Source organism: Eptatretus burgeri, chromosome 16 (assembly GCF_056783735.1).
Source record: "Eptatretus burgeri isolate ZD-2024b chromosome 16, Ebu_testis_v1, whole genome shotgun sequence".
NCBI classification, from domain to species: Eukaryota; Metazoa; Chordata; class Myxini; order Myxiniformes; family Myxinidae; genus Eptatretus; species Eptatretus burgeri.
Genome location: NC_140976.1, coordinates 20,331,061 through 20,358,576, shown reverse-complemented (window position 1 = coordinate 20,358,576; position 27,516 = coordinate 20,331,061). Strand labels below are relative to the sequence as shown.

The window sequence follows — 27,516 nt, the reverse complement described above, 5'->3', positions numbered from 1 at the left end:
GAGGCGAAGCCACATGTTGAACAGCTGAGATGATTGAATACTTTTAAGTTTTATACAGGAGTATAAAATATATAATTGTGAAAGAAAAATGAGAGGAAAGAAGAAACAGTTAATATGAGAACAAGTCCTAATTTTGTTGCTTCATTTTAGGATTTCTTAGGTTGCAATGTTTCGAAAGAAAGATAGTGATGAAAAAAAATAAAAGGAAGTGGATTTGATGTTGATAAAATCTATGTTCTGGATTTACACATCTTAAAATCTGACATTATTATTCTTCCTATATTGTAAAGCCTTACAAAGCTTCTTCCCATGTTGACTTTTCAAGAAAGATACAACTTCAAAAGGCAGTTGTGAATGTTCAAAATGAAGGCAATAAATATTCCCTATGGTCTGTTCTTCATCACCTTAATCCTCCTCATTCCCACCAACCCTCCTTCTCCTCCTCCTCCTTCATGTGCAACACAAGGTTGCAACTAGAACAGACACTCGGAAGAGCGCATACCTTCGCCGCCGCAACTTTTTTCCGGGCACATTTGAAAAACGTCATTTTAAAACGTCCATGACGTCACAACCGTCAGTCCGATTGACGTCAAATTTGGTGTGTAACCTCCTTGAAGGCAGTCCAACAAAATGGAATGATAAACACTGAAAAATTAAAAAGTTGAAAAATGACGTCATCTTTTGACGCACTTCCAGGGACGTCACGTCCAATCGGGGACGACCATTCTGAAATACCAATCGGGGACTACCATTACTTTTTTATTAGGAGGTTGGTGGCAGGATTTGCCCTCTGGCCACCGTAAAACCCTTCATTCCGCAAAATACAAAAACGCAAAAAAAATCTGAAAACCCACTCCGTGGGAGTACCTCCTGTGCAGCTTCCCTTCGCAGGGCAGCTCACCGGATGATGGGATTGGGGCAAAGCCTTCGGGACCCCCAATCCTTGATGATAGGAGGGAAACCACGGGGTAACATCCCTGGGTCAGATTGCGGAATAGTGTGTCGGAGTGGTGCTGAGGTGTCGTCCACCAGATGGCGGTCTCCTTGGGTTAACCTGAGTCGGTCCCTTCGGGTGGGTGCCTGGAATGTCCTATCCCTAAGAGAGGATGATCACCTGTCTCTGTTATCATCTGAGCTCAAGCGTTTGGACATCGGGATTGCAGCTCTCTCTGAGGTTCGGAGACCGGATTGCGGAGACATAATGGTGGGTGGTTACACCTACTATTGGTCTGGTCGCTCTGATGGTTACCATACCCAAGGAGTTGCTGTAGCTGTGTCCAATAAGCTGACCCCAATGATAATTGAGGTAACACCGGTCAACGAGCGTATTATGAGATTAAGGATTTGTCACTCCTTGGGTGTCATTTCCCTGGTCTCTGTTTATGCTCCGACTGAGGCGAGTGATCTCACTGTGAAGGATGCATTCTACGCCACGCTCGAGTCTGTGGTTGATCAGTGCCCCAGACGAGATACACTTCTAGTCTTGGGGGATTTCAATGCATCGACTGGAACTGATAGGGATGGTTATGAGACATGTGTTGGTCCCCATGGGTCAGGAACTATGAACCAGAATAGCACTAAGTTCCTTGACTTTGCAAGAAGTCATGGACTTAGGGTGGCTGGTTCATGGTTTCAGTGCCCACAAGCTCATCACTGGACTTGGTATTCCAACGCTGGCGGTGTGGCAAAGGAGATTGACCATGTCCTCATTGATGGTCGTTGGAGAATGATCCAGAACTGCAGGGTCTACCGGAGTGCTCAGTTCCTCAATACTGACCACAGGCTTGTTGTAGCAACTCTAAAGCTGCACCTTAAATCCTGGAGAATGGTACCATCCCAGCCTAGGCTGGATGTTGCCAAGCTCAGGGATGAGAGACTTGCTGAGGAGTTTGCGAACAGGCTGAGTGGACACTTGGGGGGTCCTGAAGAGTTGTGCAGTGCCTTCAAGACCACCGTCCTTGATGTTACCGGTGATGTCTTGGAACTCACCGCAGGGTAAAGAAGAACTTTGTCTCTCAAGGGACACTGGATACCATTGACCAGAGTCGCAGGGCCAGGCTGAATGGCAGAGCTGAGCTGTTCAGGGAGCTGAGGCGTAAAACTGTACGTGCACTGAGGGTGGACAAGGAGGCCTATGTGCGAGGAATCTGTGAGGGGGTAGAGCATCACCTGTGGACAGGTGATTCTCGTCCCGCTTGCAGGTGAATTCGCGCATTGCATTCATCCAAGCCCAACCCTCGGAGCACTACAGTTAGAGCAGAGAGTGGTAGGCTCTTGACAGAGGAGTCTGAAGTGAAGGCCCGCTGGGCCGGTTACTTTGAGCGGTTGTACCAGGCTGATCCCCCAGCTGTCGAGTTGGACGTCAAGGGAGTGACAATCCCTGTTGCTGACCCTCGAATCAACTGTGGTCCACCTTCGCTTGTGGAAACACGGGCTGCGGTGAACCAGTTGAAATGGGGCAAAGCTCCAGGGATCTGTGGCATCCATGCTGAACTTCTCAAGGCTGGTGGAAATGCTGCACTCGTGTCATTGCATGCAGTTTTGTGCTCTGCCTGGAACACAGGCATCATCCCAACTGATTGGAAGAGGGGCCTTGTTGTTCCTCTCTGGAAAGGGAAGGGTGATCGCCAAGACTGCAACAACTACCGAGGGGTGACGCTGCTCTCAATGCCGGGCAAGGTCTTTGCTCGGATAATTCTTGATAGGGTTCGCCACCATCTGCTTGAGCACCAGCATCCAGAGCAGTCAGGCTTTACACCAAAGAGGTCAACGATTGAACGTATCCTTGCTCTTCGTGTCCTCACCGAACGCAGACGAGTTTCGGCAGGGGCTGCTTGCAGCCTATGTTGATCTCTGTAAAGCGTTCGATTCAGTGAATCGGGATGTCCTCTGGAGGATTCTTGGTCTTCGTGGGGTGCCAACAAAACTGATCGATCTGATGTCTGAACTCTACTCTGGTACTGAGAGTGCTGTGAAGTGTTGTGGTACCATCTCTGACTTATTTCCAGTTGTGACTGGAGTTCGTCAGGGGTGTGTACTGGCCCCCACACTTTTCAGCACTTGTATGGACTGGATTTTAGGGAGGATGTCGGAGAGATCAAGCTGCGGTGCATCGTTTGGGAATGTCAAGATCTCGGACCTTGATTTTGCAGATGATGCAGTCATCTTTGTGGAGACTTTAGATATCCTTTTGGGGGCCCTCGAGGTGCTGAATGAGGAGTCGGAGCCGCTGGGATTATGGGTTTCTTGGGTCAAAACTAAGATCCAGGCTTTCGGTGACATATTGGATGCTGCTGTCCTGTCTGTGTCTGTTTGTGGTGAGGATGTTGAGGTCGTGGAGAGATTCACTTACCTTGGCAGTGATATTCATGTCTCTGCTGGCTGTGAGTCAGAGGTCAATAGATGTCTGGGTCGGGCCTGGGGAGTCATGGATTCACTGGATCATGGGGTGTGGCGCTGCCGGTTCCTGTGCGGGAGGACGAAAGTCCGAGTCTTCAGGTCCTTGGTACTTCCAGTCTTGCTCTATGGGTGCGAGACTTGGACTCTGATCAAGGATCTGAGACAGAGACTTAATTCCTTTGGTACCAGGTGTCTTCGGAGAATCCTTGGCTATCGCTGGTCAGATTTTGTGTCCAACGAGCGGTTGCTGAGAGAGACTCGGATGAGATTTGTTACCTGCATAGTCCGTGAGCGTCAGTTGCGGCTGTATGGACATGTGGCTTGTTTTCCTGACGCTGATCCTGCTCACCAGATTCTCTCAGCGAGGGAGTCTCATGAGTGGAGGAGGCCAGTGGGCCGACCACATGCCTCGTGGTTGCAACAGGTTGACCATCATCTCAAGGAGATGGGGATGGGCCTGGCATCTGCCTGGGGGATGGCCAGACGGAGGCCCCTGGAGTACCGGCGGAAAGTGGACGCAGCGACGCGCTGTTCTGGCACATGCTCCCATACCTGACCTGACCTGATTCTGAAAGCTCGTAGTTCACTGAACGTTTTAACGTTGGTTTCATGTCAATAGCTCTATTAGATCTGAAGCTATGCCTACAAGTATATTTTGACCTTGACTACAGAGTTAATTGGCAAAACCTGTACATCAATAAACAGATATTTTGGTACTGATCCTAATGCCTGGATTTGGGAGACTTTGCTTTATAAATTATATAGATATTTGAATGTAAAATATCAGGACATTTTAGCCACAATTGAAAAACATCATGTTCAAACGTCAATGACGTCATAACGGTCAGTCCGATCAAAGTCAAATTTGGTGTGTGATGTCCTTAAGGTAAGTCCTACAAAACGGTATGATCAAAACTGATGAGATCGAAAATTGAAAATTTACGTCATCTTGTGACGTCATTTAGACGCACTTCCGATGACGTTCCGTCAAATCCGACACTACATATCCGAAAGGTATCTCGTCATGGAACAATATGGCGGTGTTTGCATGTCAATAGCTGTATTATGAAGGAAGTTATGCTCAAAAGTGTTTTTGACCTTTTCATGACTTTGACCTTTGACCCGATCGCTCCTAAAATCTAATCAAATCGTCCTTGGATACTCACGAATCATCCCACCAAATTTCATGCAATTCGATTTAATACTTTCTGAGTTATGCGAATAACAAACACACATATTCACAAATAAATAAATACACAGCGACCAAAACATAACCTTTCGCAGAATGCGAAGGTAATTAGCATCATTGGCTGGGAGCACAGCTGTGCCACTGATGAAATGCTCCGGTTACCAGTATATTGATACTCATTTTGTCAACCTCAGGATGATGGACTGAGTCAACCCTACCTGGTGTTAATTCAAGAAGTCTAGGATCGGAAGCCAACCACCTAAGCAATAAGCCAACACCAGGCTCTCATTCACATATTGATAGAATATCAAATTATAATTAAAAAAATTGATAGAATATCAAATTATAATTAAAAAAATTGATAGAATATCAAATTATAATTAAAAAAAAATGAGTACAGCAGTAGTTTAAATGCTAAAGGATTATAATTTCCTATTAAGTTGGAGATGTCCACGAATTTGAGAATGTAAACAAACTATCTGTGATCAAATATGGACTGACAGATACAAATAAAGTTAAAGTATAAAAAAAATTAACCATTATGCTTATATTTTTTTTAAAAGTCGAGACTTTTAAAGAAAAATATTTCATTAAAGAAAATTAACTTTTAATAAAGATAAGAAAAGTCGAGATACATGTTAACAACAAAGTAGGAAATACAAGACATTCAAATGTAAAACATGTCTCAACTTCTTTCACACAAAATATTTTTGAACACAACAATCAAGATATTGCTCAAATCATAAATCAACAGTTAATGGTTATGTCAAAAACAGACTCAAGAGTACAATTCAAAGATATAAATAAAACTTCAAAATGTCCATTTGTGATTTACACTGACTTTGAAAGTATTCTCAAAAAGATAGACATAGTTTCTCCAAATCCCAATCAATCCGACAGCAAATCTTCCAAAAAATATATTCCTTGTGATTTTTGTTACAACTTCAAATCATCTGCTGGAGCTCAACACAATAAACCAGCAGAGGTCCCCGCAGATTGTGCGGAAGGAATTTTGAGTTTAGAAATAGAGAGTCAGGTACTATGTATAATTCCAATTAATTAATCACATATAATTTAGCAGGCAATACCATACTACTAACAAGAGGGGGAACACTCGGTAGAATACAAAACCTCTGCCGCCAATACTGCTGGGTCACTTAAATGAACCTCATATCCTATTCATTGTCGGTCAAAATGGATCAGACTCTACTGAACCACGATTGAATAAACTAAACTAGATCGACGCGCATGTAGAAATGCCAAAAAAATTAAATCAATTTTTTTTGAAAAAAAAAGTTGCAAAATTTCTGGGGTTTTTTTCTCGAACAAATTTTTTTGGGGGGGGGTTGGAAATCACTTTAAAACATGTAGAAATGCAAAAAAAAAAATTTCAAATATTTTTCAAATAAAATCGAAATTTTTTTGAAAAAAAGTTGCAAATTTTTTTTTTTTCTCTAACAATTTTTTTTTGGGGGTTGGAAATCACTTAAAACATGTCTTCTTCTTCTTCTTCTTCTTCTTCTTCTTCTTCTTCTTCTTCTTCTTTCGGCTGCTCCCGTTAGGGGTCGCCACAGCGGATCATCCGTATGATCCGCTTAGTGATTTGGCACATGTTTTACGCTGGATGCCCTTCCTGACGCAACCCTGGTCGCCTCTTACGACACAGGGATATGGTACACCTATTTTAACCGGGGTATACACCAGCCCAGTATACTGGTACTCATTTCGCCGACCTCGGAAGGATGACAGGCTTGAGTCAACCCCCTGGTGTATTAATTCAGTGGCTCAACGGGGCTTGAACTCAGGACCTCTTGGATCCCAAGCCGCTGCCCTAACCACTGCGCCAACACCAGGCTTAAATCACTTAAAACATGTAGAAATGCAAAAACAAAAATTCAAATTTTTTTCAAAATGGCCGCCATAGCGGCCATATTGGACTTTGGACCAAGTCCAAAATCTAATGGCATGATCCTTGGACCATACCTAATCCCCCCACCAAGTTTCGTCAAAATCCGTCCAGGAGTTTTTCCGTAATACTGTTCACAAACAAACAAACAGACAGGGGTGAAAACAGTAACCTCCGTCCATCTTCGATGGTGGAGGTCAATAATAATAATGTAATGATTAATACAATATATATATATATATATATATATATATATATATATATATATATATATATATATATATATATATACAATCTATATTAATTAATGTCAGTGTGTGTCCATCTGTCAATCCATTTATCCAATTCCTCCATAACTCCAAAAGCATGAAACCTATCAGCTCAAATTTTTTCATGCATACCAAGGAAACTCCAAGGTGGTGCATGAATGGAAATTGGGTGTTTGGCCTAATTTAAACACCCCTTTTGAAGATAATGTAATGGATGCTCAGCACAAAAAAAACAAAATAAGCCTTACCAAGATGACGGTACGCCATCTTGGTCAGCCCTCTATCAGCTCTCAAGAGTCTTAAGCCGCCAATTTTTTGGCCTGCTCAACAATGCCTAGGCTTGGAACAGGCCACAATGATTTCTTAACGATGAAGTTTGTTTTGTTTTTTTCCACTTTCCTCGCTTATATCATTGAATGCCTGATCATCATATCTGCAAATCGTAAGATACATTGCAAAGCTTATAAACACCTGGAGACACCAACGTTGTGGCTTTACTTCATTTCCCTACATGCTATAACCTCTAGAATTTCTTAGGCTAAGCCAAATTACAAAATTTAAGCTCCAGAATTGAACTTAGCAGTTCCGACTCCTAAAAAAAACCAGAGATGGTGTCAAAGCCACCCAATGCTCGTCTGATTATACATTCATCGTTTTTAAAAGACTCGTCTAATTATTAATATTTTTTTATAAAGCATTGCAGTGAAGTCTGATCCAAATCATTTTAAAGAAATATATGTCTTGGTATATTGTAATCAGTAACAAGAGCACAAGTGAGCACAATATACACCCGGACAAGAAGGTATATACAGAATTGTGCTACTACATGGAAAACAGCATCCTGGTTGCCATGGCAACCACTTTAGATGACAAACGTATGTCGCGACACACCGTCTCCAGTCTGTACGTATGTACCAGATATGAAACGTGAAAGTTGAAAACTTTGGGAGTTAGAGTGCGGACAGGAACGGATGGAAAATAGCATCCTGGTTGCCATCGCAACCACTTTAGATGACGAACGCATGTCACGACACACCGTCTCCAGTTTGTAGCTATGTACCAAATATGAAACGTGAAAGTTGAAAACTTTGGGAGTGAGAGTGCGGACAGGAACGGATGGAAAACAGCATCCTGGTTGCCATGGCAACCACTTTAGATGACGAACGTATGTCGCGACACCGTCTCCACAGTCTGTACCTATGTACCAAATATGAAACGTGAAAGTTGAAAACTTTGGGAGTTAGAGTGCGGACAGGAATGGACGGACGGACGACCGGTATCACATAATATGTCCATATATATATATATATATATATATATATATATATATATATATATATATATATATATATATATATATATATATATATATATATATATATATATATATAAATAAATAAATAAATAATCGGGCGTATAAAAAAGTGTGGTAGATAAAAACATTAGAAAGGAAAAAATAACTTGCACCAAAAACTTTAACATTTTCACACTCACGCTGATGCTCACGCCGGGGGTAGGCTATAGCTCTCTGTTCTTCGAACAGGCGAGATAAAAAGTGTTAATTTGTGCTGCATAGTTTCACATTTTGGGCGACTCCTGAAGGTGTTTCATATGATGGATCGGCGATCACTAATCGCTCAACAAGCCAGCTGTTCCTTATCAGACGTTTTGTTGGAGTACTTCCTTGATGTGATCTGTAGGTGACATATAAAGAGACGGACAGAGCAACAGACCAGACCAACCAATCTACTGTACTTGCGAATCTTCGATTTCGCAAGTAACAAACAGAAGTGAATACATAACCTCCATCGGCGGAGGTAATTATAAAAACTACCTGCCGTTTTGTGCACATGATGCATCTTGGGGCAAACTCTGCTTTGAAATGAACATAAAAGCAGGAGAAAGAGCCAAAGCAACACCCTGACCCAAAGGATTCGATGGTCCTTTCGGTCCAGCTCCAAATGCATCAAGATCACTGGGCCTCAGCAAGGAGTACCTCTAGTCATTCTTATGAAGTCATTTGAGTTAACAACACCACTGATTTTTTCAGCGAGAGATTAATTAATTAATATTCGTCAATTCTAATCTATATATATATAAAGTTGAAAGTGTGTCTGTCTGTGTGTCTGTGTGTGTGTTTGTCTGTGACCTATGCACGCGAAAAGTACTGGACTGATTCTCACCAAACTTCACATGCTGACAGAACATGTACCCGGGAGTGTCCCGATGTAAAAGAATTGTACTTCCGACTTGCGGTTTCCGAATTATGACGTCATCACCTGATTTCGTTATGTTAATTTTTCAAGTTCAGCCGATTGACATGGGGCCAATGCCATTTGCAATAGAATGAAAAAATAATGCTACAGTCAATTGAAGACAATGACTTCAGACTTCCCGGTTTCCGAATTATGACGCCATCACCTGAACGTTAATTTTTCAAGTTCAGCCGATTGACATGGGACCAACAGAATTTGCTCGAGAATGAGAATTAATGAAGTTGCAAATGATGACATGAAACCAGCCTCACATTGTTGAGGCATTATGGTTTTTTATCTGATGCGGCAATAAATCTTAACATTTTTGAACTCGAGTCTTCTGCATATAAAACATGGCGGGGAAAATATAATATTATAGTGATGATGAAAAAAAAAATAATAATGGTGGCAGCCTCTACAATTAACTGTGACATATACTCCTTCAGACCCGCCGTCATCCACGGGATTCCTGTGCGGAGCACGGGTATCCCTGCTCGTGACCTATAAATATGAACTTTAAAAACAGCTCATCTCATTAGCTTGAAATGTTATGCAATTAAAAAAAAGAGACCACAGACAAAATTAGAAGACCAGCACTGGATGGACTGACTGTGGCTATATATATATATATATATATATATATATATATATATATATATATATATATATATATATATATATATATAGTCCAAAGTTGTTATTAATGTCACCCATTAAATTGATACCCTCACTCCCTCCCATATTGTTCATCATCACAGCACCATCAATCCAAAAATATCTCCTTGGAAGGGAGATCGAGAGAGACAGACAGACAGACTTTACCACTTTTAATCTTGGCAAAATGAAAGAATAAGAAATGTAAATGATCTTCAGTGAAGATGTTTCCCACCCATCCCCCTCACCCCCCATTTCAATAAGTTATCACCGCACGGAGTTAATGAAGAACAAAAAGAAAAATCAATCACGTTGTGGATTGTCCAAAATTAACCTTCCAAGAGGGGAGAAGGTTTTACTTGACATCAATCAATTACACGTGATTAATTACAAACAGCAAATGAGTTTTGTCCCATTATCTCACACCCGAGGTTATCTGCTTCAAATTCCTGACCTTTAGACAATGGATGGATGGGGTAATATCACTGTCTTCTTCCAAAGTTAGTTTGCACTGCTTAGTTTAGCCCATGCTAAGGTGAAACACTAAATCTGTCAGAGGGTTATCTTGGCTCGAGTTCCAGCTACGCCTCTGACTTATCACTCATCTCACTGTCACTTGATGCTGCTGATGGGTCTATATGTAGGTTGAAGATTTTTCTCACATTTGCTTGGCTGATATCAGTGCAATTAAATGGTTGTAGATGGGAATCCATATCCAAAACTGAAGGCACTACACCAATTTGTATTAAATGTGATATTCAATAGGGTCTTGAGTCTTACTTATTGAGCCCCTAATACAAGATAGTGGTGCCTTCAATTATGAACAGCACATTTAATACAAGTCCCTTCCAGTGGCCACATCCCTTTTATACATTATTATCACAAGTCGAGGCTCATGGAAGAGCTACATGACAGAGTGGAGGCTTAACAGATTGACAGGGGTAAGACAGGTGGAGAAAAATTCATCCACAATACGGTCTGAGAAAGGGAGTGAAAGGGACGAAATGTGTCAGCAGTGGGTGAGAACAGAAGAACCTGAGAGTGGGAATGGGAGAAACCAATGGCTGGCGATTGACCTTTGAAGGGCTGGAGAGGGAGAGCACAGAATGACAAAACAAAGATTTGGTTCCATGTATTTGAGAAAAGTTGGATCAAGTAATGGAGGTGGGATGAGTACCCTCTTGCACCTGATGAAGTTCCCACGGTGGAAGAGGGGTGGTGGACAGCCGGTTCATGAAAGGTGTGGGCCAACCTTTCCCAGGCCGACCCCACGAGAAGGTGAGAATAATTGTGGCCATGAAAGAAAAACTGGACCAATAATATACTTTGTACAATCACTTGTTTGTTGAAACTACAACTGAATAACTGAAAACTCAGATATTTAATTAACTAAATTGATGGAGAGACACAGAGACACACACATTGAATGATGTCTTCATTTGCCAGAATCCTATTTTTGGTCACTCATTTGGATCAGATGAAATTGGTAAATTGTTGATAAAACCTTTAATTCTCACAAAAGAAAACTTTCCAGAAGCATGGAAATAAAAATGGATAAGAGTAATTCCTCATCCTCATCGATGGACAACTGAGAGCGCTGCATCTTGGAAGCATGCTGGTCCTTCATGGAGCGAAATGTTGTCGTCCATCAACAACACCCTGCTCTTTACTTCTGCATCCTTCTCAATCAACTCACATCTCAAACGATTTTCCTTACTTCAACATATGTGATGCTCCATGTGGACATCCAGAAACTCCCTGCATTGGCAGAATCAGGAGACTTTAATCCCATTTTTTGTGCACTGTTAGTTGATCGTATATATGTTGGAGAGTATTGTTAGAACAGAACTTTTTTTTTTCCTTGTTTTTTTTGTATATCGTCACCCTCATAACAAAAGTGCCTGTCATTTTTTTCCAGTTTTTGATATTTACTGCTTTAGTCATCTATAGCCATGATGTAATCATAATGATGAGTAACAAGATTTGTGTTTCATTTCGCTTCCATTAACAACTCTATGCACAAGAAATAGTGAATAAATATTCGTTGATGAAAAATTGCTGCAGTTTTTTTTTGTTTTTCTCAAAACTGGAAAAAATGACAGGCACTTTTGTTATGAGGGTGATAATATGTAGTCGAGGCTCATGGAAGAGCTAATACTAGTACACTGAATAGATCAGGACAAAAGGAACAGTGGAGAGAGGGGGGAAACACCAACAGCAAAGTTGATGACCAATATAGAAGCAGAATTGGACAAACAATGGGTGTGTAGAGGAATGAGGGGCAGGAGAGGATGCATTGGGTGGACAAAATGGATACAGAAGGAAATTTGGAAGGAGGAGGGATTGAGGTGGGGTGGGATGAATGAGGGTTAAAAAAAAAGATGATGATAGTTTTCAATTGAGGATGAGATAAGATGGTGGTGAACAGCTGTTTTGAAGACCTGGAGAAGAATGAGATTGAAGAGAATGTGGAAGTCGATTCCACATGTAGGAAAAGAAAGAGGAACAAATGAGTGGTGGTAGCAGTTATCCTGGATTTATGTAGTTTCACCAGAAGGGGGTTGATAGTGGACCATGTGAGCTCTGCAGAATCCCTGGGAGGACAAGGGACGGAAAGAGTAGAGGGTGCAAGACCAGAGTGGAGGCAGTCGAAGACAGAGAAACCACTGACCTGTCGACGATGGCAGAGTGATAGGCCCAGAGACACAGCTCCCATGTGGAGCATTGCAATAAGCTTGAAGGCTTTGGTTTTCACAGCATTAAGTTGAGCAAGACGTGATGCAGGGGAGCCAGTCCAGAGGGGAGAGCAGTACTCCATCAAGCTGCAGAAGTTTTAGAATAGATGTGTGGATCTTGTGCTGTCACCATCTTTTAAGACTGTTTGGTACATAGACTGTCTGTACGGTCCATGTTCCATCTCCTTCCTGCTTTCTCTCTCTCCTGCTGCTTTATAGTGATTGGGTTGGTGTCTGTTTTGGATTATGAGCTCAAATCCTCCTTTGACATCTCAACCTCTCATTCCATGGTTTCCCAAAGACTGATACAAAGTTCAAATTTGTTTTGTAGATGGAACAGCCTTATACTTTGATTTCACAGAAATAGCAAAGCAATTAATTTATCATTTGCTTAATTTCCAGTTTAATGTAGTTATTTCCAAGAAACCTTTGGGATATTCGATCGTTTCATCATGCACATGGCTTACAAGTGAGTGGAAGACAAATTGAGTGGTACAATTACACTGAAAACGTTTTTGGGTTCATACCCTGATAATTGCTGTGCCCCCTGTAGGTCAGAACAGGAATTTTGAATTATAGCTCACCTACTCTTCTGAAGAACACCATGGGATCTTCAACATCCAGCAACTAATACTGACAGATGGGGCACCCAGTTTAATGCCCATCCAAGGGACACCACAAACATCGATGCCTCACCCTACCTGTGAAACACCAGGATGGCAATTTCTAAGCTGGATCGAAATTCAAACCCAAGCTAGACACCTCAGAGGTGAGTGTGTATACCTCAAGGGACTGTAAATAAGGATTATAATTGTGGGTTGGCCAATTCGTGTTCCCATTTAAACCCCTGGCTCATAATCCAAGGAACCCAGGTTCAAATCCCATTGCTTAGTCCATGGTCCACTGATATCCTTTCAATTCATGTATTCACTCAAGTATTGCAATGTATGTCCTTCATGTGACTATATGTACAAGCTCTTCCAGGAGCCTCAAATCACTGTTACAAAGCAGGAAAAAAAAAAAAAACACAAGCCAGTTGGGACACAACTGCACTGGTCTTATTATATAAATTGTCACCATGAAAAGGTTGCAGTATTTCAACCGACGTGACGATACTAAAGGCATTAATCATAAAGACAAGGCTCCGTTGCTGTAAAAACAAGGGGAACGCGAGGTTGACATGTCATGGATGTATAGGGAGAGTTTATGTGAGACGAGACTTTTGATTATATTATCAGATTTAAGGTTTGAACAAGAGCATAAACTACTCGAACGGCACTCAGTAGAGCACACACCTCCGCCAAGCTGAACAGTTTACGTTTTGTATCCCATCCATAGGCCAGATCTGGATCCAGACCTGAAACAAAGTCTAATCACCTACCCAACTCATCCACCAAATTTGGTCATAATCCATCCACAACTTTTTTGAGATATCATGCTATATATCGTTTTTAGCGCATTTCTCAATGGTGAAGAATCACTTGAAAAAAATTTAATTTTTTTTTAATTCCTGGATTCGGATCTTCAGCAAAATATCGAATCAATTCGTCCTCGTCACAGCCAACTTGTCCACCAAGTCTCGTACGAATTCGCCCATAACTTTTTGAGATATCCTCTTCACAGACAAACAGACAGACACATACAAACAGGGGTGAAAACATAACCTCCATCCACGTGCTGCGACAGTGGTACATATTTCCGATATAACACACTCACCTCCAAGAGCTTTTTCCATTCGCTGGGCCCATAGGTTTGGATACGCTATAAAGACAGCTTGTGGATTTATAAGCAAGGGCAGCGGTCATGCTTATCCAGACAAGGAAATACATTTTCGAGATTTGTGACGTCGTTTTTCAAGCTCCTGTCTCTGGGAGCACCACCTCCACCTCCTGCGTGATGGATACTATAGTACAACTATCAATCACTCGTATCAAGGTTCAACATCACTGTCCCTAGCGTAGTTGCTTGTGCTCCAAATGTGAAAGGCTTGTCACAGCTTATTTTCATTCGAGCCATGTTGTGCCTGCTCGGTTCCATACCTCCATCATCAAGGTCCCTCAACTTGCGTTTAAGTACATGTCGACACGAGGACATCCGAGATAGGACACTGGACACGACTCAAATTTACTGTTGCTGCCATGCTTCGAAATAGACTAAATCTCAAAGGCTTGGGCAAGATTCGTTTTGTAAAATATTTTTTAAACACAAATATAAACAGCAGTGTTTATAAAATATAAAATAAAAACAAATATTAAAAAAAAGCATACAAAAATGAAATGATTCCATGAAGGAAACGTGCAGCATGGAGATTTAACCATTTAAATGCGAAATTTTTCCATACACTTAAATTTGAATAATGGTAATTGATGAAAATGGCAATATGTAAAATGCATACCCCCAGCAGGCTGACAGTTTACGTGTTGTGTCCCACTCTGATAGGTCGGATCTAGATCTGGACCTCAACAAAAATTGCATCAGATTGTTCTTGTCACCTACCCAACTAGTCTGGTGTTGGTTTAGTGGTTAGGGATCCTAGGTTCCTGAGTTCAAGCCCCGTTGGCCGCTGAATTAATACACCAGGAGGTTGACTCAGCCTGTCATCCTTCCGAGGTTGGCAAAATGAGTACCAGTGCACTGGTAAGGGGAGCACTGCATCAGCGGCATAGCCGTGTCCCAACCAATGATGCAACACACACACAGACAGAGACAGAGACAGAGACAGAGACAGAGAGAGACCGACCCAACTCATCCGCCAAGTTTTGTCAGAACTCGTCCACAACTTTTTTGAGATATCATGCTGTATATTGTTTTGACCCATCTCTCAATGGTGAAGGATCACTTTAAAATTCCAACATTCGAATCCAGATCTTCACCAAAATCTCATCAATTCATCCTTGTCAAACACCCAAACTATCCACCAAATTTCATCTGAATCCATCCACAACTTTTTGTCCTGCTCACAGACAGACAGACTGACAGGGGTGGAAAACACAACCATTTGGGAACGTAGACACAACAGATTCAGGACAACATGGACTCCAGCTCCCCTACAGTCCTTACTGAATGAAGATATTACGACAAGGTGGGTGTTTTCGTTTAAGCCTTTTCATGCCAGACGAGGAAACAAGTAAAGCAAACAAATTCAAAGCTCAGACCCAATCCAAAGTTGATGTTTAAGAACATAACCAACCACTTTAGAGAGCCTCACACAGGAAGCTCTACTCCATGACATTTCCGAAAGGTCCCTTGAATATCATTATTCAGCCCGAAAGTCTCCAACCGAGCTCAGCAGAACTTTTCATGGCATCATCAATCACCATCCCAGGTATGAATACCATGCTCTCAAACGCAACGTCAACTCAACCTGGCGAAACACACCTGCCCAACATCCTACTATTCATTTGCAATTGTTCACTGGCTTTGACACTAAAGCGGTATCATTTTACCTTTGCTTTCGTTTAACGGGATTTCCCGGCAGGGGTTTTGAGAGCCTCGACCAGTTGTGGTCGAATAAAGAATCAACTCGGAAACCGAACCTCTTGGCTGTCTATTCTTCCACGCTAAAACACCAACAAGCCGGTAAGCGACATGGGTGGTCGCTATATAATTGCATACTAGTCATACAGTTTTTGACGGATCGGGATGAAAATTTTTGACAAAGAGGTTGATTATAGTGCGCATAAAAGCCTGGCAGCCGATTTTTGAAAAAAATATATATATAATTTTTTTTCGGATTTTTTTCAAAAATTTTAAAGTCCCGTTGCGAGACAACGGTGGCGTCCATGGCAACTGTGCTCAAAAGCATACAACTAGATCCTGGTATGAACCTCACCTGTCAAGTTTCATCAAAATTGGTCGACTCCTCTGGCCTCCAGAGCTGTCCATTACATACAGACAGACGGAATACCTGAGAATAACGGTAGTCAAGCGACCACCCAATACAGGTAGCCTGGTGTTGGCTCAGTGGTTAGGGCAGCGGCTTGGGATCCTAGGGTCCTGAGTTCAATCCCCGTCGGCCGCCTAATACACCAGGGGGTTGACTCAGCCTGTCATCCTTCCGAGGTCAGTGAAATGAGTACCAGTTCCAGTGTGTGTACCGGTAGAGGAGCACTGCATCAGCGACACAGTCGCGCTTCAAGAAATGATAGCTGCCATACGACCACCACCACAAATGTTTACTACAGACCAAAGGCATCAAAAATCTACATATATCGAGCAAACAATATCAAACGGAATTCCTCGCCGCCATTAGAGCATTTAAATTGAATCAGATGTGGCAATAAATGGGAATTTATTGAAGAGGCCATTTGTATTTTTGCCACCTCCATCCCCACCTCGTTTACACTCTCGTGCAGGCACAGGCAACTGAGCATTCATCAACATATTACGTACACAAAAAATGGTGGAACGTTTGGACTCTGCCGTCCATCCTTCCTTTCAGCACAGACGTCCCACGATTTCCCATTTCTCGTAACAGACTCCAAGCGGTACCAGATTACAAGATTAAATTCCCACCACTTAAAAACAAAGAAACGGAACCTCCCCGTTTCTTCTGAGCCTTATGGCAGTAATTTAATACTGCATGCACCTCAGTTCGACGCAACAAAACGTTCCCCCCCACAACATGCACCACATGCCCCACATGCCCCACACCTGAGAAACGGTGACGGTACAACGACGGCACAGTCGACCTGCTTGTTTGTAAATGTCATTCGTAATTCCCACGTACAATTTACCTCAGCACAAGCCTTGCGTGGATGAAATGGTCACGTTGCATAATTCAACAACAAACTTCATCAGCGGCTTCACCTGAACACGACGAGCCCAACACGGTGTTCAAGTTACCAAGCAGCTAACTAGCGCTTGCCGAGCCAGCCGTTCCTTATCAACGGTTTCGATTGGAGTGCTTGCTTGAGTGCTTAAGCCGCTTGGCGAGCGCTCCACAAGAACCCTTGGTAACTGAATACACGTTGCGCACCTGTTTCCGCGTGCAGGTGGACATGAATCATCGCCGAACGTCGTCCTGAAACCTCGGTTCATACAGTAACAGCCTATCTCCTCCACGAGCCTCGACTCGGTATACAAAAAAAAAACAGCATGCAGAACCACATGGTATTCATGGAGTATTTAACCCGCTCGGTCTTGAGAAGGATTTGGTGCGAGCCGACTCGTCTGGCGGCAAATTTGTAATTACGTCTCTCGACACTTCTGAGGTAAATTAGGAAAAAAAATTATAATGTTGAAAAGTCTGTCAGTAAGTACCTCGGTGTAAGTATTGAGGTTGATAAAGACGCCAGAATCGATCGCTGTTCATATAAATCGGGAGGGAGATCATTAAAACGCCAAATGGTCGTGTTCTTCTTCGCTTTTTACACCGGCCGTGCACAATGATTCTAATTTCAAACGGTTTTCCATGTACGTTCAATATCCGCTCGATCAGATGGTCATGTAACGTGTGCTAAAGTTTCACTTTCCTCCGTTGAACGGTTTTCGATGTACGCCCTGAACAAAATGCAGACACGTACTGTACGTACTGTACGCGACCGATTGCTTAACCCCGCGATTCGCTTCGAGAGCGCGGGCTCTTTACCCTTTTCGACAGTATATATCTTATTAGTGATCACGTCTGACCTCGGACTCTCGGAGGCCGAGGATTGATTGGATACTTCACGGGTTCAGGATTCTCTAATTCTCAACCCGGTAAAGGAACTTGGAATTTAGCAAGATCACTTTCATATTGACAAGTACAAGCAGGACAGAACGGCCAGCTTCACGTCTTCACCCGTCAGAGGCATCATGCTGCATGATGCAAGAACCCTCTTTCAAGAAGACCTAGTTTTTAGATTGATTATTATAAAGAGGTGAATTGTTTTAAAAATCCCTTTTTCTGCTTCAGGCAGGAATGTGTAACTTGTTCAGGGTGCCGGCGATAGCTCGCCTACTCTTCACGAAACCACCGACTCCGTGCCGGAAGATGCGACGCTCAGTTTAACGTCCATCCGAGGAACGGCACACACACATTTACGAATCACTTTGCCTGAGAAACACCGGGATGAGTTCATAGTTGGGTCGGGATTCGAACCCAGGCTATCGACAGCTTGCAGGCGAATGTGGGTACCTCTCTATCTCGAGGTCATCCTGTCAGCCCACTCAGGGTAGAGAATGCATGGAATGGTCGGTCTCCCTCCAAAGGTAGTGACAGTAGAGGCAGTGGATAGTATTAAAATTGAGTTGGATAGGTGATTAGTAGTAGTAGAAATGGGGGATAAGTAGTAGTAGAGATGGGGGATAAGTAGTAGTAGAGATGGGGGATAAGTAGTAGTAGAGATGGGGGATTAGTAGTAGTAGAGATGGGGGATTAGTAGTAGTAGAGATGGGGGATTAGTAGTAGTAGTAGAGATGGGGGATTAGTAGTAGTAGAGATGGGGGTAAGTAGTAGTAGAGATGGGGGATAAGTAGTAGTAGAGATGGGGGATTAGTAGTAGTAGAGATGGGGGTAAGTAGTAGTAGAGATGGGGGTAAGTAGTAGTAGAGTTGGGGGATTAGTAGTAGTAGAGATGGGGGTTAAGTAGTAGTAGAGATGGGGGATTAGTAGTAGTAGAGATGGGGGATTAGTAGTAGTAGAGATGGGGGGTAAGTAGTAGTAGAGATGGGGGGTAAGTAGTAGTAGAGATGCTGCACAGGCTTGGTGGTCCCACTGTGCTGAACTTGTACAGTATTTCCTCGTTGGTCCAAGAGCATTGGATTAATGCTCTTGGAGCATGATTTTTTTCATCAACCGACGATGAACCGACGATTTTTTCATCAACGGACGGACGGACGGACGGACAGACAGACAGACAGACAGACAGACGGACGGACAGCCAACACATAATACGCCCTGATATATATATATATATATATATATATATATATATATATATATATATATATATATATATATTGTTGCGGATTCGCGCCCGCCGGCGTGCTGACGGCCACGTAACTCGAATCGCGGCACGTCGCCCACCGGACGGACAATCCAGTCGTGACCCTCTCGGACTAACGCCGGGAACCAGTCACGGGTGGACCTTTCGGTCTCACCGCGATCGAGCCAATCAGCCCCCGCGTGGGATAGGGTTGCTCGCCAAATTCGACCTACCTAAGTACCCACGCGGAGGGTAGACCGGGCGATCGCACCTCGCCGCAGGTCGACTTCGGACACGGGCCACTTAAGCGACCCGTTCCGTACTATCAGAATAACCGAGCGGTGTTATCGTCGACCTCGACGGTTCGATTAATTATCGGGCGTATTCAGCCCACTACCAACCCTTTACGTGAAGCAAGATGAGGATTCAATGGGAGAAATGACGAAGCGAAGCGGGAAACAGTTCAACACAAAGCACATTTATTCGCGGCACACGGGAAGCACACATATTCAATTCCACCAAAAGCACACAGAAAAGACACAATGCAATTTACACAACAAGCAAATGTAAAAGTGAAAACACAATGCAGAGCTAATACCGACTACCGAGCACACGGCAACACTTATACAATTCTACTTCACAGACGGCGCCGACAACACATACCCAAAACCAAGGAAAGAATACCCTCAAGGATGAGGCGGGCCTGAGGCCGAGACCGGGTCGCGCCTACCCGTCTGGTGATGAGACGCGGAGCGGCGATGGCGCCCCAACCCCGCGGGCCTCGCGGGCAGTCTCTGGTAGGGGGTGGGAAAGGGGCCCCCTTGGTCGCACTATCTCAGCGCGGGGGGAAACAGGAGGGGGTTGCTGATGCTCGGGGTATAGAGGATCTTTATTATCCCTGGTGTGCGTCTCCACCTCGGCCAGGTCGCGCTGTCGGCCTCCCTCGGGTGCAGCTCCCTGCACGACGCGAGCACCCCCTCGTCTGGTGTCGCCGCCTTTCCACAGCTCGTCCCCTCCGTTCCGACTCCAACGCACACGACGAGCAGCTCCACCGCCCGCGAAGTCTTGACCCTCTGCTTCCGACTCTCCTACTCTCCGCCTCTGGACTCTCCGACTCTCGACTCCCTGACTCTCCGACCGACTCTCCTGACTGACGAACACGGTCCTTTTATCCCCCCGTAGCTTCGCCTTTGACCCCCTCCCTTTGACCTTTCACCTCGCTCCCCATTGGCCCGAGAAAAAGTGGGCGTGAAGGCTTTTTGATCCACAAATTTGCATATATCGATCGTCCTGGAGGCGGGGCCAAATCGTCCCTCGCTCACCGATTGGACGGCAAAAAGTGGGCGTGTGTCGTTTTTGATCCGTTTTTGAAGCACAAAATCCGTGATTTTGTACACGCTGTTCGACGCGCGCCCTGCACGAGTCCAACACCGGTACCCACAGCGGGGCAAGAACGGTGGCGATGCTACGGTTGCGAGGTGTGACGTGAAGGTCGTGGCGGTTGTGGTGAAGCGGCGTTGTGGTTGGTGGTTGATGTTGTGGTTGTGGTGGTAATCATGGCGGTTGGTCCAAAATAAAGATAGTAAAAGAAAAACGGCTATCCTGAAGAGTCGCAGCTCGCATAAATGACATGTATTCCCACTAGACAACGGGTTTGGGCCTAACTACACATGTACTTACCGAGATACCTCACCTAAGGGACCTGAATGGTGGTTTGCGAATTTGGTAACCACAACAATATATATACATATACATATACATATACATATACATATATATATATATATATATATATATATATATATATATATATATATATACATATACATATACATATACATATACATATACATATACACACACATATACATATACATATACATATACATATACATATACATATACATATACATATACATATATATATATATATATATATATATATATATATATATATATATATATATATATATATATATATCGGGCGTATAAAAAATAGTGTGGTAGATAAAAACATTAGAAAGGAAAAAATAACTTGCACCAAAAATTCTAACATTTTCACGCTCACACCCAGGGTATCGCTATAGCTCTCTGTTCTTCGAACAGGCGAGCTAAAAATGAAAATATCATTATGGAACTATGTTTTATAGAAAGAGGTTTTGGTGTCTGTATCCTATTTTTTGGATGTGGAGAATCGAATGCAATGCATGAAATGGGTATTTGAACAAAGGATTAAGTATAAATTATTGCACCTTCTCAGGTCCAACGTCCTTATCTATTTGGATGGGCTCTAAACCTGCAACTGTATCCTGCTAACAACAATGAGTTGGTGTTAACTTCTTACCGAATCACTGTTGTGCAGTATGGTAGACCCGATATGCATGAAACTTGGCTGCAGCACTGGTGGGTGGTAACGATTCAAGTTTGAAGGTTGAGGATGGAGTTGCTTCACTCATCACCTGCAAGTACATGATGATGTTTATCCAGAGTGCAGAATCTAACCGCATCATACATTTTCAAAAAAAATCTTTTCACTCACCTGAGCAACTTGTTCATAAGTACTATCAGATTTTGTGAAAGTATTAAGATAGTCCAAGTTAGTTCCAGCATTGAACAAGTCAAGGGCCTTTTCCTTCCCCTTATTATACGGTGCTGACACAGTATCACACCCAATGAAAGAATGTACAAACATCAGGAACTTGCAGGTATCAAATGCTACTTGAAACTCATATGAGCTATAAATATGTACTGTATTGGATTTGTATGGAACAACATGTAGACGTCCATCTCTGGTGATACCTGTGCTGTGAGCATCACCAATAAGTCTGTGTCTGTAGCCACCAGAACAGCAGGCCTTCCCTCTCTATTTGCAAGATCAATTACAGTTGATATTACACAATGCTCAGCATCTGCCTCATCTTGCTTGACCGAAACACCAGCACTCTCAAACTCAACTGTTAGTTGCTCGATCAACTTGTTTTTTTTATTGGCCGGAAAATCTTTCCACGTTGTTGTCGTTTTGAAGTCGCTGTCAAAAATATCAGGAGATCATGACCGATGGTTGACCTCAGATAGTACATCCACAGATTCCCTGTCCTACTTTTAGTAGAAGCCTCATTGATCAAATGATCGAGTATTTGTGCATCCCTCATTTTCTTTACTTGCTGTGGGGAATTCTTACTTCATGAGAGTTTGGTGAAGATGGTGAAACCTGTCGAGATTGAGACCATTAGTACAATCAGGTGTATCGAGCAGGACGGTTGTTAAAGCTGCAGATGAGAGGAAGTGATTACGCAGAGCACGAGCATATACTGTATATGCATGACCTGTTAAACATATCGGTGACAGCAGCTTTTTAATTTTTTTGTTTCCATAGTCAAGGAAGAGCGAGTACACTGAACGGATCAGGACATAACAGACAAAAACAGTATGCAAAACACCATTCATGGATAAGGAAACTCTAAGGAGGAAAAACTGGAAAATTGGAAGCAGGAGGGATTTGGGTGGGGTTAACGAGCTGAGAAAAGATCATGGTTTTGTTATTGGGGATGATCTGAGATGGTGGTGAACAGCTGTCTTGAAGATCTGGATGGAAGAATGAGATTGAAGGGGATATGGGGGTTGATTCCACAGGTGGGAAAAAAGAGGAACACACAAGTGGAGGTGAGCAGTGATCCTGCATTTAGGTAGTTTTACCAGAAGGGGGTGCATGGTGGACCATGTCCGTGTGAGCCAAGAACCTGCTATTGAAGGCGTACACACTTTACCATAATGGTTCCAGCACACTGCCCCCCCCCCATTATGTACCCAATATAACCCATTTCAGACATGAGCAGGTGAAACCCACCAAGTCTCACACATATACTCAATAGCTCGGGGGATGCACCCTCAATTTCTGAAGCTTTTATGGACAGTGGTTGATCAAATTTGATGGGACATGTACCAAACCCATATCTTATCACTTAACTGCTGAGCAAGACAAAGTGCAGAGTAGATCGTTGTGAGATTATTGTGGTCCTGATTGATGAATGGCAGAATCTCAATCCTACTTTTTCATGATCCTCACCCCTTACAGCAACCTGCGTAAACCCACTCCGTAATGGGCACCTGTGACACCTGAACACCAAGAGTAAAACTGGTTAGCCGGAGGCTATATCTAGGGACTTGGCTCATTCGAAAGATGGTGACTCGGGTTGCTCATTTACGTCAATTTCTGTTGCCCAAATCTTTGGTATGCATTCCATTTAATACCTGACCACCAAAACATAGGCAGAGACACCAAAAACACCTTTGCATGACAACTAGTAACTGAGCAATGATCATTTTTTATTATTATTATTGTCATTGCTGCAGTGGTCATCTTGAATTCTGAGATCTCCACAATTGTGATTCTCCAGGGCTTTTAGTTTGTGATTATATAATGCATCCTCAAAAAAACTCAGCTTGTTTTAATTTTTTTCCATCTTGATGTACACTCGTGCCTAATGCTCCTGACTTACAGGATGTACCCATCGATAAAGGAAGAAGATTATTTCAGGACTTGTTGTTTCATATGGAGCCTATGGCTGTAGTTGGATCATTTTTCTGAAAGCACAGCTGTGTTACTGTTGCAGTGCCCTTGTTACCAGTTGGCTGGTACTCATTTGCCTGACCTCAGAAGGATGACAGGCTGAATCAACCCACCTGGTGTTATTATCAGTGGCTCAACAAGGGCTTGAACTCAAGAGCCAAATATCTTAAGCCAGCCACCTTAACTATTAAACCAACAGCAGGCTAGTCTGGGTATTGAACAGATAAGATAAGAAGACACGATACGTTTCCAAACATTTTGCAACAACTGGTAGTCACTCGAAGATGTTCCCCAAGCAATAAGTATATGAACGGTAATTTAACATCGTTTAATTTAAAAAAATGAATTGTAAAAGACTATCAACAGCGTTTACTGGCATCTGTAGTGCTGCAATTATGGAGAGCAATTTACAGTAGTTTTCAAGCGTGTGCAAAAGGCTCGGAAGGGGTGCATCACACGCCTTTGTTGTACATGTCCCATGGAAGGGTGACATCATTGTGGTTAAATTTCTGACTCGGGGTACAAATTCTCAGCGCAGTTCTCTTTTACTAAGTCTAAACATGTTAGCTTGTCAAACACATCGAGGTTCCACGCTGACTTTTAGAAAAGGGACCTTTCCTCTCCAAAGGTTAGGGATGGATTCGGATGAAACTTGGTGGACGGGCCGTGCGTGTGACAAGGACGAATCGATTCGATTTTGGTTCAGGTCCGAATCCAGATCCGACCTATCAGTGGGATACAAAACGTGGTGTTCAGCCTGGCGGAGGTATGTGCTCTACCGAATGGCCGTTGTAATATCCCTTAATGACATCTCTTTTCATGTGGATACTGAAAGTGACACTATGATGTAACACGTTTGTATTTCCATAATTTGTAGTGATTCGAGGCACACAGTGGAGTTTGTACATACAATCAGATGCAGGACCAATATATTAATACACATCCATGTACTTTGACATGGATTAAGAGGACACTGGTGGGCAATTGAACTGACATCAGGGTTTCCTGTATCATGAGCCAAGGCTTCAGATGAGAATTTCAACAAAAGGGCAAAACATTCATTTCATCATTTCATCGTCACCTGAATGGAATGATTATAAAGTTGTTCAAACACCCTCAAAAGTTACATTTTGTCGGTAATGATGTCATTCATTGGTGGCCAAAACTGAAAATTGATTTTTTAAAATGGTAATCTGATACTCTAGTGGTCGTTAACACATTGAGGGTACACTTGTGTTTGGGATTGGTCATAGGTGCATGGTTCATCAGAGATGACCATATATGGTTTAATCGAGATTTATTTTTATACGACCAAATACAGACCAAATACAAACTGTCACTTTGCTCACGGGCATATTGGGGGGGGGGGGAGGAGGAGGAAGAGGGGAGCAAGAGGAGAGGGGAAAGGGGAGGGGAAGCAAGAGGGTGGAGGGAGCAGGGTTGGGGGAGTTAGGAAGGGTGAGGAAAGGGGGAAGAGCGAGGAAGGGGAGGGGTGCGTGGGGAGAGAGACGCCTTACCAAACGTCACTATACACTCCAGGATGGGGTTAGGAGTGAGGAGGATGGGGGAGAGAGGAGAGGAAAGTGGGGAGGGGAGTGGGTTTGGGAGGAGTTATGTGTGAGGGGAGGGGTTCTCGACTTGCGTTTGGTAGTGGGACCTGTGGAGAAAAGGGGGCGTAGTATGGGATTGAACGAAATGTGGTATGTTAATACAGCACATGGACACCGCTGGGATATGTTCATGGGGGTGGAGAAGGGAGGGGGTAAGCGTGAGGAGAGGTGGCGGGAAGGCAGCATGATGGCAAGGTAAGGTAAGGCAGCATTTGCAGAAGAGAATGTGGTGTGAGGGGAAGGGAATGAAAGGCAGCATGAGGGCAGGGGAAGAGAAGGTGGCGTGAGGGGAGGGGAAGGGAGCATGAGGGTAGGGGAAGGGAAGGGAGCATGAGGGGAAGGGAAGGTGGCGTGAGGGGAGGGGAAGGGAAGGTGGTGTGAGGGGAGGGGAAGGAAAGGGAGCATGAGGGGAAGGGAAGGTAAGGCAGCATTTGCAGAAGAGAATGTGGTGTGAGGGGAAGGGAATGGAAGGCAGCATGAGGGCAGGGGAAGGGAAGGGAGCACGAGGGGAAGGGAAGGTGGAATGAGGGGAGGGAAAGGAAAGGGAGCATGAGGGGAAGGGAAGGTGGCGCGAGGGGAGGGGAAGGGAAGGTGGCGCGAGGGGAGGGGAAGGGAAGGTGGCGCGAAGGGAGGGGAAGGGAAGGGCAATAAATTCACCCAAACAGCAACATTTTATTTTTAACCACTGGGTTCTATATAAAACTGGGCAGAAGCATTTAAAACCCACGTTATCTACCTGGCGAAAGCCTGCCTGCATGCATGCTCACACATGCAGTGACATTTGCACCCCTCCGGTTGACTCACCTCAAATCCCCCTCTCACTCCCACCCCTATCCATCCCTATCCATCCCTCTCTCCCACCCTCACCCTTAGTCCAAGCTCTGCCACCCTTCAACCATATACTAGTAACTCTGCCAGAGCAAAGTATTGTCTGCTTCCTTTGTCTTATCGGGTGTTAACAGCGTGTCGTATGGGCTATTGTTCTGATTCTGTTTATCTTATTACCGCACATGGCACGGATGTACACATCGAAATGCAGATTTGGTGAGAACATGCAGTGTTGCTGCTGCAATATCCAATTGTCTTTGTTTCGTTCTGAAAAAAATCACCAAATGTATTGAAATTGTGTAACCAAGAATGGTATCACCCTTTCAAACACTGGATGGGACCCGTCAGGACGTCCCAGATACATCCAAGCAGGGATAGCAAGGAAGAATCGAACACACGAGGAAAACAAATAAATAAATGAACCAAAAAAACAAATAAATAAATAAACAAATAAATAAATAACCTCCGTAAACAAGTCGATGAGTGCCGGAGATTACAGCTCACCGTGCACGACGGAGAAGTAGATTTTCCACTTCACGAGATCAGGAGGAGAATGTCGAATCGATTTTCTGATAAATGGTGGACAAAGCCAGTTACGGCAGCAAAGCACACGAAAGCCTTGTTCCTTCGTTTGGTCAAAACTTAATCCCAGGGAAAATTAGATGTGTTAACTGGTACCACGTCTTACCTCAATCTAATACCATCCTTGTGATGAAAATGTTTTTTAATTAATTACAACTACGGATGCTACGACGATTACTACAACTACCACTACTACTACTACTACTACTACTACTACTACTACTTCTTTATTGTGGGGATGAACCAGCTGGCTCGGCTGGAGCCGATTTTGGAATGAGTGTTTAATTTGTTCATGATGCCGGCGAGAGCTCACCTACTCTTTGTGAAAGGCACTGTGGGATCTTTAACCTTCACCAAACAATGCGAGTACACGGACGGGCCATCCGGCTTAACGTCAACACAAGGGATGACGGACATTGTCATGCAATGCCCTACTTGTGAAGCACCAATCCAAGTCGGGTCAGGAATCGAACCTGTACGACACAGCTCAAAAATGTGCATCCTTTTTAACCACAAGTAGGATAACTTTCCTTTAAAGCTTGCTCTCCATTTCTATGAGTACAAACGGACAAATCCTCTTCTCTTGACCTCGGGGCTTAGCACCGTGACTC

General features: G+C 43.5%; 1 long non-coding RNA gene across 1 annotated transcript in view; it reads right to left on the bottom strand.

Moving 5' to 3' along the window:
* LOC147010661 (uncharacterized) overlaps window positions 1-27,516 on the bottom strand; it is a 55,453-nt gene that overhangs the window by 5,476 nt on the left and 22,461 nt on the right. The window contains exon 2 of the long non-coding RNA XR_015052449.1: window positions 21,660-21,774. This is a non-coding gene — a long non-coding RNA (uncharacterized LOC147010661). The remainder of the gene's footprint in view (window positions 1-21,659; window positions 21,775-27,516) is intronic.